The following is a 15,347-nucleotide window of genomic DNA, read 5'->3' on the forward strand; positions in this document are numbered from 1 at the left end:
TGTAGTAATCTAAGCTCGTTTGTTCAACAGACTGACGAATTTGAATCGAAATTCCTGGGCTTGCGACAAATCTATAGATTAGGACACTGATCACTTAGATCGAACAAGCAAAAGATCAGCTTTAAACAAAAACAACCACATGAATGCTGCTGACAAATCTGAACTTTTAATTTTTAAATTCGAGCAAGCTTTAAAATATACATTCATACAAATTGCTCATGGAAAACAGACAGAGTAAGTATACTGAATACTGATATGATCTCTTTAAGTAGACAATTAAATGTCCGACATTTTTCGTTTTACAGAGATGACATATTATACGATCAACGTTTTCTAAATATTTCTATTGATTAGCTGATATTTTCGACGATTATTAGAGATTTTTAAATATATCAAAAACGACCATAGATTTCTAACAATTAATTACCATCGGAGACCGAGTAAACCGGAAGGTACCATAGGTTAGTAGTGCGGTTATGATAGGTAAAACTATCGACAGTAAATATATGTCTCAGAGAGAGGGAATTTCAATATTTCTACCCTACCTATACGTAGGCAGGTTGGCGTTAAGTGTACCTCGACCGGCGAGAAAGGGTTATTTGAAACACGTGTTTTTTCCCCCATTGATTCGATGGCAACTTAAAAGCAAAGTTTTCAAAGCGATGGAGTGACACTCGACAGGCGCGTAATGATCGCCGTGTTCGGCCACGCACTGTGCGATAACCTTTCAGCCAACGACCCTCGACAAAGGACGTGGTTTGTTTGCGTTCCACCCTCCCTGGCCGTCTCACCCCGTCCCCAATAACAAGTTCCACCGGGCCTTTCCTCCTCCTTCTCCTTTCTCAGACTCGAGCGTATCCGGTGTTTACCGTCGAGAGCTATACGCGGAAGAGAACGTGAAGAATCATCGGCGACTGTTCACCGTCGCACAAAACAGGTGTTTGCCCAAAGACAACTTTACCCTCGATTTTCGTTTGCATTGCATTTCTGCCGAAAATTCTCATGCAGGCACCTGTAAATACACTCACACGAACTTACGTGTTATTATTGCATACTTATCTCTGGCGAGTTACCGCTGTTTTACTGGCAAAAAGTTAATACTAAATAAGAAAGTGTCTACTGTCCGAATTGGCAGTCAACGGTTATACCAAAAATCGTGAAAATAAAATAACTAGATACCTACTTCCTTGTAATAGCGACTACCAAAACAGTTGGTAGACTGAATGGTCTTTTTGCATATCATATTTTTTAATAATAATTATTATAATTTTGCTATGATGTATACATACTGGAAGCAATTGAATTTACGAAGATTACAATAACAGCTATAATTAAAAAGTTTTAAATATAACAATAAGCCATAATACACTTTTTCCAACGGCTTGCTAAACGAGTTTAGTAAATGATACAATTATTTTTGTTTCTTTTTTTTAACTTTAATTTTTACTACCTAGTTACATTATAATTGTTTTAAGTAGGTACTCGAGTATTTGCTTGTAATGTTAATAATTAAAATGATGAAGCACTCTTAGCTTTTCAAATTAAAGTTAATGATAAAAGCCATTAAAAACGTCCACCTGGCTTACGTGCATATTAAACAATTCTAATTAAACGAAAGGTCGCGGCCGTGGCATTTTTCGTTCTCCATAACAAATTATATTGTGGTATTATTTGCAAATTAAACCAGTTAACATATTGTTTTGTTTTGAGAAGGTGCGACTGGATTGAGACTGATTTGAATTAGGTAGACAAATTTAACGTAATGTTGTACAACTATTGACTATTATTGTCGGAAAAAGTTTATTAGTACAGAAAACGCCGGGTTTAAAATCAAATATTTTTTGGGTTATTTTTTATAATACTACAATGCTAATCCGTTGTTCGAATAATTAACATAAATATTCCAAAAGAGTGTCTTGGGTTTGTATTGCATTATCTCGTACATTATCGATATTTTTAGCAAATGGAAAAATTATTGTCATTAAAAAAAATTTTTTTTTTTTGCTCACAGTTTCATAAAGTAAACTCGGTTGTCAACGTCAAAATATGTTTATTGACGTTTAATTTGAATACACACCTCGCACACAACGCTATTGTCTCTTTATCGACGACTTCCATTCAGTAGTAATTACTATATAGAAACAACAGCGGGCTGACGTTTAAATTTGCATTTTAATTGCTGGCGATCAACCTAATGTGCCGTGTTGCGAGCAGTACTAATGCTAGTACTGTTAGCTGTAGTTGTAGATAATTTTTAATGTGTAATAGAATATTGTGTCATAAACGTTTGCTGGCAAATAACAGTGTTTGTTAATGGCAGTATAATATCAACAAAAAAAAAAGAGTACTATAATGGAGAACAAAATATAGCAAGCGTAGTTAACGGTATAAGGCGACATAAAACGGCGACGTTTTAATGCCTGCTGGGGTGCACTCGACGTCGCGTTACAATTAAAACCGTTTACCCCGTATAAACATTATGTAATAAAACACCAGTACTTACTATATATACAAAAAGCGAATAAATAGTGTTGTTAATGTCATACTTAAGAGTAATATAATTAATATATATTATATATTCACATAGCGCAAACACCAGCATGACTTATGATCCGAGTTTACCATTCGCAGTATTTGTGAAAAATATATTTCTGCGTAACATAACCGTTGTGCATTTTTTAAATCAATTAAAACGCGAGCCAACATAATAAGTTGAAAAAAAATTGATAATAAAGTCAAAATATTGTTATTGTATTTTTGAAAAACATTACAAAAATAATCACCACAATTGGTTTTGAATATCTAAAAAATACATAAATATACATTAAAAATGCATAGTTGGTAAGCAATTAAATGGTTTAAAAATATTTGGTTACTATAATTTCACTTGAGAGTTTAAAAAATATGTTATACAATAAATAATAATGTTAATAATATTAATAATATGTAAAACAAATGTTTTGAACGATGATTTTAAATAAAAACGTTGACAACGTAAAAACATTTCAACTCCCAAGTATTTAACGAATTGCTTTTATGTATCATTAGATGGGGAGGGGGGGGGTGCAATATTCGAAGCTCACGTTTGTATTACCTATAAGTTTTATATTAGTTTTCCAAAAACTGTTGTACCGAGAATATCGGTCGAAGGACGAAGGATTATTTCTGTCGGTATGTTACGATTTTACCATGTAAGCCGTATTAGATTTCAAACAGAATTTTTATAATTTAAAATACAGACTGAGTGGTCGGGTAACATGTTATTCGTTTCGTCACGTTTTTTGACTCGATGTAAAATAAAATAAAGCCGAAATTCGCCAAAAAAAAAAAAAAATATGCGCGCGTGTAATATTGTTTATCACATAATATATATTATTAGGTACATGTATGTATAATAACGACGAGTGTACCCATGCGCCATAACGACCGGTTTGGACGGCTCGGACCGTAAAAAGTATACAAAACATTCCTAAATCGGGCCGTATAAATGTATAGTGAAAAAAAAACTTAGGTTTCACGACCATTCGATACTGTATAACACAATATTACAGCGTCTTACCGGATCGTTTTGTACGCCTGGCGGCCGGATGTACTACCGCGCGTAACCGGTTTGGATCCCTATAGACACAAGCACTGGATAAAATAAAACGAATTATTCTCCTTGCTTGCAATACTGATACATATATATATATATATATATATATATAATAGATACGGGCGTGTAATGTTTAAGGACTTTGTCGAGGTATTCACTTGAGTCCACTCTGGACGAAAGCAAAAGTTTCATGTCGCGTCGCCGTTAAACGGTTATTAGCTATATTATGATAGTGGACATTGATTACTCGACTAAATCTTACCTTCACTTAATAGGACACCACCAAAAACGAATGTCTAGAACTTAGATTTGAACAGCGGTATAAAGAAGATCAGAATTTTAACAATTATTGTGCGAAGCCTTGAAATGCGTTACAATCATCTTACTACCTGGAGTTGAAGATCTATCTATTTCTATAAATTTACAAATTTTCAACGGGTTAATAGTTATATGAAATATGAATTTTTCATCGTTTATGTTAGGTTAAAATATACACTCGACTAATCAGCGGTTTTTGCGGTGCTAATATCTAATGATAATAGCTCATTAACTACTGATGAAATTAAATCCACACAATAATATTAAGAATACCTATCTAGGTTGGGCGTTTACAATTTTGTCAAATGTTCTTCAAAAGTAGTCCAAAAGCTAAATTAAAATCAAGCCGATTGATGATCTCAACATATGGTCCTAGTGGAAATTATAATATTATATTGTGCTGTTTTATTTGAATAGAAGTTGGTAAAAAATATGGGCTTGAACTTTCACCCGAATTCTGGAAAACCTTGAACCTTCCCGACCGAGGGTTCGTAACCTTTATTTGTACATGAGAAAATACTGTGCTCGGGACTTTCTCTCGAATACTTGATATTTGTTCTGTTTTGTTTTTCCTGACTAACTTCCTGTGCGGCACAAGTGGAGAACGGTTAAAGAAAATATTTTCGCCGGCATTTCTTTTTTTTTTTTAACTTTCCAGAAACCAATATTCTCTGACGGAAATTGTATAATATACAACTCCGTTTTTTTCCACCGTTGCATTCATCTTTGCACAGCCAAGATGTATAAGGCCGTTGTTTTTATAATATTGTTTGTAGGTATAGAAATAATGCCGAGATTTGCACCGTGGTCGATCGTTTTTTTTAAAAAAATGTTTTATTGTAAAAACATTCGTGGATTTCATCGCTTTTCTAACACCGTCTTGTGACTCTCCCTCCTTTTACCGACCCTACAATATCTTTTCGCACTGTTCGCCGCTGTTTTCCTTTGCGCTATAATTTTTCTTCCGTAGCCAAAAATCTCATTTTTAATCAAACGCATCCTGCACTAAACGTCTTGTTATTTTGTTTGTGCTGCCCGATACGGACGCTGCTTGATCAGAATCAATTACAGAATTATTCGAAAAGACAAAATCTTAAAACTCTAAAAATTACACAGACAACACACGTTGATATTAATTCCCCTTTAGCTTTTCGCTTACACTTAGAGGAGACAAAATATAATATTATCGTCTTCAGTACGTACACTAATAACAGGAGTTGTCACTCTGTTGTATGAACTCTATTGTTAAAACTTAATAACGTTCACGGGCCGTCTGCAGAACGACTCGACTCGAGACTATCAAGGTGTTTTGTCAAAATCGAATTCCATGTCAAACGTACACGTCAGAACTGCACGCGAAATTCAGTATCCATTCAATGGAATTAAATCTATGCGAAGATCAACTGCTGGACCTGTGAAAATTAGATTACTGGTAAACGCGATTTGGCAACAAACGCCAAACGGTCTTAAAAACATTTTCAACTCTGACACGATATTGATATGTGCGAAAATGTATCAACATAATTGTTTCGATTGCATAGTAATTATTTGTCTAGGAAAAATCAGTAGAAACGTGATTTCGCAGGTTTGGCCATTTTTATCAAACCGGCGGAGGTTTTTTTAAATTTTTTTCTTATGCGCCCAAAGCACAATAAACACTAAATAGGAAAATACCGTCTTTTTTTTTTTGTTATCGTCCCCCCCCCCCACCCCGAGTATAATAGCTATTATAAACGGTTTTTAATGTTGTTTACAAGCCGTTTCTCAAACACACTGTCGTCTCAACGTTATGCATGTTGTTATACGGGTCGTTTGCCGGACATAAGGTACACACCATAACCATCACCGCCCTCTTCTCCCGTCGTCCACGAGCGGCGCATCGTGTCACGGTCAAGACGGAGTTACCGTTCCGCATACGATGTGTACACACAACAGGTCGAAATTGAACGCGCGTTATAGGTTTTCACTGCGGCGGCATCTTAGTGCGGAGGAGATACAACGTAATCCGTGACGACGACTTGTGGTATAATATATGTAATATAAGTGCGTGTATATACAAACACACACTTCGCCTGAATCGCATTGCATAACCCACGACCATAGGTAGGGACGGCCGATACACACGAGTCTGGATGGACGTTGTGTAGCAATAGCAATAATAATAATAATAATATTACCTCTATATAGGCATATAGCTGATGCTGCTGCTGCTGCTGCTGTGTGTAACAACTCGCGATGGAATTCGCTTGCCAAGATGTGTGTGTGTGTGTGTATGTATTCACGGGCAAGGTTACTGGGTCCGTTACGCCTCGGGCATCGCGGACAGTTCGGCCGGAGACGACGGTACAAACGCGCGTTTCTTCTACACGATACACAGTCACACACTATATAATATTATATTATACAGTATGTCCCAAAAGTCCGGCGACGACCGTAATCAATTTAGTTTAACCGACGAAAACGTCGACTTTTTATGACCAAATTTCCCGGCCGAGTAGTGGGGGGTAAACTGCACAAATGTCTTTTTCTCCTGCGCCTTACCCGAGTCAAATAAGACTCCATTCAAATCTTGTCATTCCGCCGTTTTCTACGTCTACTCCTCGCGCCCGCGTATCACGATTGATCATCTACGCCACCGCGTACACTGGCATTGGTATTTTGGGTAAAATCTTTAAATCACACAATCGGCTATACACAGCAATCACTTGAGAGTCACCAGACTTTTGAGTCACACCGTACAACAATAAGAACAATAATAGTATACAAGCGTATAGGCATTCAGTGTGTGTGTGTGTGTTTGGAGTAAGCGGCAAACCAGTTTCGCAGCTCTGCCACAACACTCGGGTCAATAAACCGGTTTGTGTCGTGCGGTAACTTCTCTCTCGGTCTCCGGATAAGAATTCACTTTTTTCTTCTTCTTCTTCTTCGCCGCCGCCAACGCAAAGCGCGTGAGAACGACCGGCTGTGGAGATGGCGGGAAAACGACGCGAGATGCTGCCGCTATCGACTGAACAAACCCCTTCGGGTAAGAGTAACAGTCCAAACACCGACTACAATATCATACCCAAAGCGTAAGAAAATAATATTAATTTCACCGACCTCGTAGTCATCCGTGCCACGAGGTCTCGGCCCGGTGGAGCCGAAACGTCATGGCACTCGATGTGCTAACCAAATTAAGTAACTATGGGTTTTGATGGAAAAGAAAACCATTTAAAAATAATTGCAATAGTTGTTTTGCTTAAGGTCAGCGGCGGCCAACTCTTCTGAGGTACCTAATTGGATAACAAAGTATCTTTAAATCGTCTGACTCTGATTTATGGTAAGGTCAAATGGATAAAATGTAAACACATTAACAGAGTATGCAAACGATTATTTGTAATTATTATTAATTAACCTTGTATCGCACAAACAGCACATAATCAAAAGTTTTTGATTAAAATTAAACATTTTTTTAATGAAAAATATTATATTTTCATTAACCCCGTTCGTTGTAAATTAACCGAACTAATGTCAATTTTTAGTTTTAAATCAAATATATATTACATGGATATGGCACTAATAAAAAGTGAATTGCAATACATGTTTATACATATTTTTTATAGACGTGCAAAATAATTGTATGATTTTTTAGTATATTAATTAAATAAAAAGTAAATAATTTACATAACCATTTTAATAATACATTCAGCGACATCTCTATGCACGGATACTCCATTTAACGGATATGCTACTTAAAAGTGGGCTTGTTTTTCACTTATTCTCGGCCTTTGAAAGGTTTCACTGTGACGACACTTATACAAATATAAATATAAATTAACCCAAGTCTATAATAGAATTGCACGAGACCGAAAGAAAATTCCTTATTTAGCAGTTTACCGTGGCGTTCAGGAAAATGTACACGCAAAGCGCTGTTTTCCGGCTTATTCAGTGTCCGCATTAGACGGGTTTCACTGCATTAATATAAAACCATATTTAAATAAATAGGATTTCGTTTTAAAAGTAAAATACAAGAGAACTATCGTACTTTGAGTACAATCCGTCGCCGGCTACATAACTTACTTAAGTGTTATTTGATTTGTCCTTTCCCTTAAACTGTATGCATTAAAAGTGTAATTTAACGTTTATTTATTTATTATACAATATTAGTAAATAGGATATGTATTTTTTTTATTATGTAAGCTTTAGCCCAATGACTATTCATTATATGTATTCGAATTTTTTTCTAGCCCCTCCCCGTTTTTTCAGCCCTAGATCCGCCCCTGGCCGTCGTGGTTTGATTGCCCGACCCAATATTATTACTCTATCGATCCGTTGTTGTGTTTTTAGACACACACCGTCTGTGAAATTTTGCAGGCGATTTAGGTGTACATTACATCGGGTTGAACATTTTAACTTGTATTCGATTTCAACTTCGAGTAGCGGTTCGCACACACTATGTATAATTATATCATATATATATAGTGATGCACGTCAAAACGTTTGGAAAACGCACGTACCGTCGTCGAGTAGCAAGTTCAACAGCCGAGTAAAAAAAAAAATGGCATGTACGCGATTATGCTTCTCTTATTATTATTCTTGTAGGTTAAAAAAAAACCGTTTCCCCGAAACAACTGGCTGTAATCTTTTTTAACAACGCGACATCCATTTAAGTTTGCAAAATTACATACTTTTGCCTCGTTGTCTCAAGAGCAATCGACTCTCGAGCGACGCATATAATTCGGTGCTCATGGTTTTTAGCACGTGCGACCCCCCTCCCCCCCTCAGTTTTTTAATTTTTTTTTTTTAGTACACTGCACCTTGTTTGGGTGTTGTCAACGGTCTTTATATTGTTGTTGTTGTGCGTTCAAAACAAAGCAAACAACATGCACGACACCGTTTCGATGCATTACATTTTCCGATTAAATCGTTGCGGGCTAATGATGATAATTGTTGTTCTCGTTTGGCACGCCTCGGCTTTAGAGTACAGTATTATGTATAGAATATAACCGAAAGGTACATCAACAACGCTGCACGTTGCATTGGAATATACGATTGATACGATTGCACCGGTATTGGACTGCTTTAAATTATTGATATGGTACATTACGGTTAAGTGCTTTGCCGGGAAAACCGATCCATATGTCATAATGTTATTACAGGCAGAACGGTAAACGTGCGAAATGACTGTTCCAGCATCAGCAGCATAGTCATCTAGTCCGGTATATTGCCCTATCCGCGTTCGTTGAATGAATAATTATGCGTGGAATCGGTTTGTCTTAATACCGGTATATACTTTCGGATCGTATGGCGAACATCCAAGAATTTCATTGAATCACCGAATACGCGTGACGGTGTGACGATAAGTCCGAAAATGGGTGCGCCCGTATTCTGTGAAAATTATGATTCATCTTGTTCTTACTTAATCGACGGTAGGCGATTTGATTAAATATAACGACGTGCTGAACTTAATGATTTATTTAAACTCTGTCGAGTAAAACGACATAACGATCAAGATAAATCAAGAGGAAACAGATAGATTTTGCCCATCTGTCACAACTCAAAGTTGTCTTTGAGTTTGAAATAATTTTATAAATAATTGCACAGCTGTTGATGAAAAAATGTATTTCTTAATTTGGGCACATCAAGTAACAGAGTTTATATAAATAAGTATGGCCGACTAATCAATATTTGTTAGTAATACAGTAGTATTATAAGTAAATATTATAAAGTTTATTTTCTTTTGAAAGCAAACGTTATTTTGGTTGATTGCTAAAACAAAATGGGTTAACTGAAACCAACGAGGTATGTCGGTAAACAAAATAAAATGTAAATCTTAACTTTATAACATTTTATTAGCTTCAAAGTAACCCGCCTCGCTTTAACCTAAAATTATTGAGTGTTTACTTAATTCCAGTGGTACATCCGGTATACATTTACAAGGGCGAAGAGGGCTTTTATGTTCGGCGTCGACCATTGAACTTCACAACCACTCGTGTTAATATTATTATTTTTGGAAAACCATCAGAGCATACTACCCACCCTCTTGGGCGGAACGCCTTTTGAAATCAGACGACCACTTAAAAGACGTTTTCAGAATCGTTTGTTGACATCAGCTAAACGACAAGCAACGACAGGGTTATATTATTAATCATCGTGATAAACGGATTCTTTTAATGGACTTATGGTAAGTGTGTACAACATTATAGTGTACACATAATTTATATTATATTATATTTACTGCTGCACGGGCAAAGGTTAAACGGTTCGGGTTGTACCAAACTATCAACGCGCATTTGGAAATCATTTAAACGTCTTCTTCTTGAGATGGGTCTGAACAAATTCCCCGCTATCTCTTCCAGACCTCCGCGCCACTTCTCTCCTGTCTTAGTTGCTCTTACGACTCTTCTTACGCAATCGAATCACAGCTCATCGTTGTGGCGTTTTCTCCATTTTCCGGCTCTGGAGTCGGCAAAGGGTAGTTATTAATACCAGAATCATTGTACATTTCGGCTATTATTTCCTATTAGACTAAACTTTCATCCTGGACTCTTCGCCGACCCAAGCTATAAAATCTCAGTGTAGCGGTATACATTTTCTTTAGACAATTTTTAAAGGTTTTTTTTTTGGGGGGGGTCGTAAAAGAACCGATCGACCGTTTTTTTTTATCGTGAAACCGATCGATTTATACAATGCGTGCACACCGCAGAGCAGCGATCATTGTGCACGGGCAGAGCATACGGTTGAATGGATCGACCGGAGCGGTTCCCACGTTTGAATAACGCCACGCTGCCGCCGTCGATTTGGTGTGTAAACAAATACTACTACGGGCGTCAATCATGTTTAATATGCTTTTCTCTTGTCATACATAGGAGGTACACACGCGAGTTGTTTCCAAGTAATTGTATCGCACCGAAAACCGATCGTTCCGTTTTACAATGTCGGGAAATATGATGACAGAAAAAAAAAATATATATCTATTAAAATCTCCGTGTATCCGTGCACCTACCGGTAACGTGTACAATAGACGATATGGTCTGTACCGATACAGTGTAATAATAATAATAATAATAATAATACAAATAATACTAACTTTATGGTATCGTATGTACGATTGTGCCTATACCGTAACGACCTAGTGATGTTTTCCGTGTAACGTTTAATTGACGGTAACGGCAGGAAGTGTAGTGAACCGACTATTGAAAGAAAGGCCCAAAATCATCATTGCGGTTCCACGTATCTATATTAATTTTATCCCGCTTAACCCTTCAGTGCCCATCGTAGCAGAGATGCAACATGTTTATTACATAGTTTTGTTTTTGTAAAAATAAATACATTTGAATTCATGTGGTGCCTCATAGTTCTTAAAGGAATATTGCTGTCCACCAGATGTTATTTATTTAATTTTTCCCAAATTCCTGATAATTTAATTTGTATAAAAAAATTATTTATTATATAATTAAAAAAAAATTGGACAATGAAGGGTTTCTAGTCCAGGACGACCAGCGACATATTGAACGAAAGATGTAAACGTATCGTTTCCCAGTGACCAAACAGAGATGTTCTCTAAAAAAAAAAAGTAGCTAGTTCTCGGACCCCAGCCATTTTGATGTTGATTTAGTAGAATTTACCGTGTTCACGGTAAGTGCACGGCTCACGCTGTTTCGGTCGAATACCTTCGGCCATTGCTTTTCAATAAGAAACACAATGAATTCACAGAAGAAATGAAATTCAACTCGCAGCTGATGGCAGTAAATTTCATCATAAGTACATACAATCGCTGGCATGTTATTACGTATACACATGGTATTAGCATAAACGGTCGGGACATCACTATAGCATCTCAAAGATGATTGATAGATCTTCCGAGTCCATCACATGTAGCAGTAGTCCCTGGGGTATCGTTTTGTAACGCGTCCTTCTCTTTGGGAGGATACGGAGGACGGGTGCGATGCCGGCAGACAGACAAGGGCCACGTATTCAAATGGTCGATGTATGCCTTGGGCAAAAAAAAATCGGAATTGGGGTTGACGAGAGGAAGGCCAGCGGAATAGGACGAGCAGACAATCATTTGTAGTTCACGAGAAGAGCCGGTACAAGAAAAGAGGGCCTTTTCGTGAGAGACATAACAAAACAGAAATACATTTTATTTAGCTAGACACGGTTTTTTTTTCTTCTTGTATTCGCTGAAAAAAGCGCAGCTATACTATATTATGGGAATTCACTTTTTGTTCCTTTTTGCTTCCATTTGCATCGTATATACACTCTTTGTTTAACATACATCGTGTATCAGCAGCTTTGAACGTTTATTATATATATATATATTTTTAGTTACATACAAATAGAAAAACTATACATTCGCGTAACATATTGTTCATTCACCAGTACCTACCTGCGAAAGACAAAAAACGCTTTTATTTTGTTTTCATTGTTTACAAAGACATAATGTGCATCTGCTTGGAACAAATATGCATTACTTTCACATGGTAATCCCGGTAAGTTATTCCTAGCCGGACTTAAAATCCATAAAGGGGTGCTGTTTTCCGTGTTGAACTTCCAACTCGGCTTTGCCGTGTACAGAGATGCGACTCGTATGGTCCAGCTGGGAAGTCTGCGTCGACCGGTATAATTCATGGACGTGAAAAGGATAATTGTATTTTCTTTCAGGGCAATTGTGCATTGAAGAAGACACGTCCGGAGTGGCTTTTGCCGTTGGATAATAATCCGTCAGACATACAAGGGCAGGTGTGCGGCCGACGCTTTTGCCATGCACCGGGCGAGTCCGACGTTAAAGCTACACGGTAAGCCCCTCGTGGTGATTTCGGTCACGTTCGATTTTTTTTTTTCGCTTTCGTATATAAATACATTTTCAATTTGATCCCACGTCGGTACAAGACATACAAAGTACACGGACGGGCGGCGAGGACTATAGCGGAAAATGGGGCGGCGGACGAAAGAAAAGAAAAACTTAACGGAAAATAGATTATACCGAGAGATGGGCCAATAATTGAACGATTTCTTCTATTACTGGCGTGAGAAGAGTACCTTTGTGTTGGTTCACCACCGCCATCGTTGTTATTGTGTACACACTGCATACACACAAACATTGTACTCATCCATCTACAAGCCTCCGGAGAATCACGGCTCCCACACATTGAAACAATATAGTTCACTTTCTAATCTTTTTTTTTCTTCTATCACGTCATTTCATCCTGACATATTTCCTTCTATCTATACGGTATTACATGTATATACTCTTTATACGTTTCCTTTATTCCTCTCTCGTGCGCCTCGTACAATATGTAATATTATTACATATAATATTTGTTTTCAATTTCTTATCCACTTAACGGATAAACATCGTCCTCGTGACATTTCTCAGACGTTGAAAACAAAATTGACATTTACCTAAGCTGCTGTAGTAGTAATGTACTGGAATATTTAATAGAAAGACACATTTTACACGGTAGTCGCGCCTGCACAGAGCCAATTCATGTCTAGTCTTCTGTTCTTCAGGTCTAGCACAGTGGTTTAACTCATATATATGCTCTTATACAGTGTAGATCATCCCGAAAGGCCTCTACTGTGCTTGTTTTTATTGTTTTGTATACGATGAATAGTTAATCAATTGTAGTCGTCGATTCGAATAAAAAAAAAACCTTTTTCTATCTTCGAAAATTACCATCCCATCTTGCGTCGTTGCTCCATTACCGCGGTGTATAATATACATACATATATGATGTTTAAAAGTACATTTAACCATAAAATACTCGTAAATGTAGAAATACTATTGAAATGTATATACGTACACTTATGGATCTGTGACGATAAACCATAAACCCGGTGCGAACCCGAGACGATAAAACATTTTTCGTACGCGCACCCCCCCCCCCCCCCCGAAGAAGCAACCGGAGTGAAGTACATTTAATCAAGTCGCGAACGGTCTTTTATGCGAATTTTATACTGCCTAGTCGTATCGGGTTTCCCCGAAGAGATTTCTCTATCAATTTAATACAATATTATTATTTGTAGGCAAGCGTTATCTTATTTTCACGAAATTCACAAAATACACAGTAACTTAGTATCAAAGATGAACGATAAGTTAATTGATTGAAGCATCTAGTTAAACTGCCAGTTATTGATTAGGTACTTGTTTATTGTAATTATTTTTTGTTTACCAATTTCTGTACAATTCAAATATATACACATGAATACATGAAGTGAAGGGACTAAAACGGGAATTAGGAGATTACAAATTAAGTAGAAATTCCCCAAAAAATAAATTCAATATTATTGTGAAACAAGTAACGTGAAAGGTATAGTTTCTATTTTTTTTAACTTTGTAACATCGTAGCTAATTACTAGCTTTGGTTAACAATGTAAACCTAACACACATAATCGTCAGTAGATATTACAAAGCATCTCACCTGATCTTCTTGTGTCAAACTGTCACCGGCCAACAAAAAAATATCTGGAAAAATAAAAAAATAATTATTAGATATATTTGTGTATAAGCATAAAAATGCTTAACTTGGGGATAAAATATTAATGATTTGGGTTTTGATTCAACGGTTTGGGTTTTATCGCATTAATGTTAACAAACAATTTTTTTAAATTATTATTATAAACACGGTTAACAAATTTAAGGAAAATAAATTTTAACTTGTAAACTCGTGTTTATGTTATATATATATATATATATATATATGTGTGTGTTATACTTATTGTTATAATATCTTAATATTGTTAAACATAAGTATATAAGGTTAACTATTATATATGACATTGTATTGATATTTCTCAGTTAAAAGTCTTGTTCGTGTTAATTGTAAGCTGTTGGTTATTTAGTTTGAGTTTTAACCGCAGTAGAATTAAACACTATATACTTTTAATTCTAACATTGGTACAACGAACGATTCTTCGGTAGGGTTTAAGTATGCAATATGACGTACTAAAATGTTGATTGAATGTGTTATAACGATATATTCTGTGGTGACAAATGCTTGGTAAGCAATGAAAACATAGTAATATATGTATATACTATTTGCAGTCGTGCCAAAATTGAAAACAAATTGCGAATTGTTGGCCCGTGCTCTTTATAGATTGCAATCAACTGGATTTTGTAAAATTCTCAAAAAGCTTCGAGTTGATTATAACGAAAATAAAAAAATTAAACGGCCATCGCATCTGGTATAAAAAAAAATACAAATTACGGCGCCCGTGGATTTCTTTGTGCCTAGTCAATTTTATGATTGAATGCATTTTTAATCTAATAAAATCTGATTTTTTTTTTTTTTTGTAAAAGGTTTTCCGGTCTAAAGGATATCTTGAAAAATAAAAAAGGGAAGTCGTCAAAGAAAATGGTATTGAATAAAAAAACTGTTACTTGTTCCACAGGTGCTTGATCACTGACAACATGATTGAATTTATTCTTGGCAAATTATAAAAACAACAGATT

The 15,347-nt window shown here is 36.3% G+C and overlaps 1 protein-coding gene across 8 annotated transcripts in view; it reads right to left on the bottom strand.

The window, feature by feature from the left end:
* The window catches only part of LOC126840170 (protein turtle), a 75,260-nt gene that overhangs the window by 34,971 nt on the left and 24,942 nt on the right, over positions 1-15,347 (bottom strand). For all 8 annotated transcript variants that reach the window (XM_050575738.1, XM_050575740.1, XM_050575737.1 and 5 more), the window contains exon 2: positions 14,317-14,360. The gene's annotated coding sequence lies outside the window, so the exon portion shown is untranslated. The remainder of the gene's footprint in view (positions 1-14,316; positions 14,361-15,347) is intronic.

This window comes from Adelges cooleyi, unplaced genomic scaffold (assembly GCF_023614345.1).
Source record: "Adelges cooleyi isolate 19-005CV unplaced genomic scaffold, UGA_ACOO_1.1 ACOO_flye_CR_arks_rails_tigmint_CR_PRNA_376, whole genome shotgun sequence".
Taxonomy (NCBI): Eukaryota; Metazoa; Arthropoda; class Insecta; order Hemiptera; family Adelgidae; genus Adelges; species Adelges cooleyi.